This window comes from Poeciliopsis prolifica, unplaced genomic scaffold (genome assembly GCF_027474105.1).
Source record: "Poeciliopsis prolifica strain line A6 unplaced genomic scaffold, Auburn_PproV2 SCAFFOLD006, whole genome shotgun sequence".
NCBI classification, from domain to species: Eukaryota; Metazoa; Chordata; class Actinopteri; order Cyprinodontiformes; family Poeciliidae; genus Poeciliopsis; species Poeciliopsis prolifica.
In genome coordinates, this window is record NW_026562381.1 from 7,555,554 (window position 1) to 7,558,486 (window position 2,933).

At 41.4% G+C, this 2,933-nt stretch overlaps 1 long non-coding RNA gene across 1 annotated transcript; it reads right to left on the reverse strand.

Moving 5' to 3' along the window:
- Positions 1-713: 713 nt before the first annotated feature.
- LOC129360285 (uncharacterized) lies at positions 714-1,889 on the reverse strand. The gene is made up of 3 exons (XR_008605993.1): positions 1,831-1,889; positions 1,073-1,104; positions 714-762 (listed from the first exon to the last, which is right to left on the reverse strand). It is a non-coding gene; the product is annotated as an uncharacterized LOC129360285 (long non-coding RNA).
- Positions 1,890-2,933: the final 1,044 nt, after the last annotated feature.

The window sequence follows — 2,933 nt, forward strand, 5'->3', positions numbered from 1 at the left end:
GGAAACACTGAAGTACTGGCTTTGGATTTAAGTGCGTTAACAGACAATTCTGGACATCCCTGAAACTTGAGTAGAGTCCTGTAGTTTCCCATTTGTACTTCAGCCTTTGTTTCCAACCGTAGCAACCATTGAATGAACCAGGCTCTTTTAAACATGGATGTTTTTTAATCAAGGCCTCTGCAACTACACAGAAACTGTGCGTCCTCTGGATAGGCTCTGTATCTGTAGATCTCTTTACTAATCTATTTAGGATGTCAGTCTTCATTCGTGGGGTGACTGTCAATATTTTGTTTTTTGCCTGATACTCAGAATTCCCCTTCTGTAGCTGACGTTCAGTGTCATACGAAAACATGGGAATGGGAAAGTTGGCTGGCCATTGTTTTGTTCGCGATGAGAAGGATTCAGGGGAGGAGAGGAGTATAGTGTCATTTGAAGCTAAAAAACTGCTGTCATCTGAGTGAACTGCAGAAGAAGATGGAGCTGTTTCAATGACATCAACAAACTGAACTGCTTCTTCTTGAATCACCTTGACTGTTCCCAAGTCCACAAGGTCAGAAGTTGAGCTGAGGTTGAAGAAGTCATTACCAAAGTCTTTGTCCATATATTGCAGTCTGATGTTGGTCTTTAAACCAAAGGTATCCTTCACCTTGCTGAGAAGATCATCCAGAGAATCTGTATGCCATTTGGAAGAGTCAGTTTTTCAGTGTTGCTCTCTCCTAGAATCACCTTCAGTCTTGCAGGTTTTGAACTTGCCATGGCAATCTGAAAAAAGGGCATAAAAGATGGCTCCACTGGATGTAGAGGAGCAACAGCTCTAATCTCAGCCTCTCCGAGATGACTGAGCTTCTGACCCCATGTTGAGTGAGAGCTCATCAACCCTTTGGAGGAAATTAATTTCATCGTTCTTGACCACCTATTATTCCTTTTACTTTAAAATGATGTTATTTATCGAAACTATTTTGAATTAGTTTAGAGTATATGTTTTTCATATTATTGATACAATACAGCATATTAACTAATAACTTAACTTTTTTTTCTAAATTAGAAGCTTAGTGAAGCAAATATGGCTTACCTTCTATGGTCTGATGATGCTTGGCTCCAGGCCTGGAGAGTGGGAAAGAGAAATTAACTCAAAGTTCCTACAAACATGAATTGCTTATTGTGTTTTTGCTTTTTTAAGAAAAATGACATCTTATGGATTATTAGCGCAGTCAGGATATTATGCGTTTTATATCATTTCGTCAGTAAGCAGGCTGACAATTGGAACAAATGGCTTCCCTGACTGCAGCTCACGGTGACAAGTGACAAGCAGAGCGCAGTTGCGTCACATTAAATTAGTTTTGCGTATAACACTAACACCTCCGTAACTGTACGTTAAGATTACCCATAAAAAATCAACCTGTCCAGTAGTTCTTGTTATAAAATCTGGCCACCGCTGCAGTGCATTAGCTGCTCCCACACTTTGACCCAGTCTAGCTTCCGACCGGAACACGCCAGCAGTTCTCGGTCCACCAGCACCAGCCCTGAACGTCTCCAGTCTAAATCACATTTCATGTTTTCACTACATACCCGGCTTCCAGCTATTTAAGTTCTTTAGGGTCAAATAAAAAGTACACACTCAAAATAAACGTTCACTAACTAACAGAGCAGTTAAGTTCAAACATGCCAAATAGCGCGGCAAATTACAACTAGCAAATGTGTTCAAAGCAAATAACTGATGATACTTCGACGTTAAAAACAGTTAACTGTTTCAAATTAAAGGTAGAAAAAGTCATTAATATTTTTAACACCGTTTAAATAATATTTTGCCATGATGTGTAGAATACTTACTGTTTTACAATCCGGTGGACAGTCGATGGTCAGAAGAAATGGCGGCTGCACAAGCGGTCGGTACAAGAAGGGATCTGTCTCGGGCAAAGCTTGCGTAATGACGTCAGACGTAAAAACTGCATTCAACTTAATTGGTTCACGTCAACTCAAAGTTAACCGTTTGTTTTAGATGAAATGTGTGTCTTTTAAGTTAATTGAACTCATGAAAGTAAGTTGACATAACTAAAGCCAAACAATTAAGTCAGGTTAATGTAAAAAGGCCATAACATTAACTACAGCCCAAATACACTTTTTAGAGTGTATGTGTAGCGCACACTACAGCCGGCCGCGCTCCACCACCGCTCCACTCCTCGGCGTGCCACGCCCCCTTACGTTTCGGCCCAACTAGAAGGAAAAAACAGGAAAGCGCCAGCATCCCCACACCAGAACTCCGTCGGAAGACGTGCTTTTTGCCAGCACTCTGCAGGATCAGTTCGACCAGAAAGAAACTTTACTTACAGGCGCGGGCAACATTTACATTTAATCTGCCCTGATTCTCTGTACTGGGCCGTCTGTCCAACTCCCGATGGCTTGTGCCGGATGAGCGGCTCCGTCTGCTCCCCACGTGTCAGTTCCCGTGGCTGCAGAACCAGTTCTCTCTCTTCTTCCTAGCCAAGCTCCCTTTATTTTGGCTCTAATCAGCTCTGCTGACACCTGTCTGGGTGGCCAATTAGTGCGCCCCGCCTCCCGAGACAACCACCTTCAGTCCAGGGTGTTTGGATTGTCAAAAGGGAAAAGGATAAGAAAAGCAACAACCCAAAACAATATACATGCAAAGCAAACAAAAAAGCAATAATAAACCATAAAAGAAAACAATCATTTTCCCCTGTTCAACACTATTCTAATGGATTTTGGGTTTTCCTGGAACAAGACCGTTAGTTTCCAACAAGTCATATGAAAATAAATGTGGACAAGCCAGGACAAACATCACTTCCATGTCTAATATTTACCTTCATAGGATGAAAAAAGAGGCTTACTGTGTGACGACAAAAGACGATACCAATAGTGTAGTTGTCCAAAATAAAATTAATGATTGCTGAATAGGATGTAGAAATACTCTGATT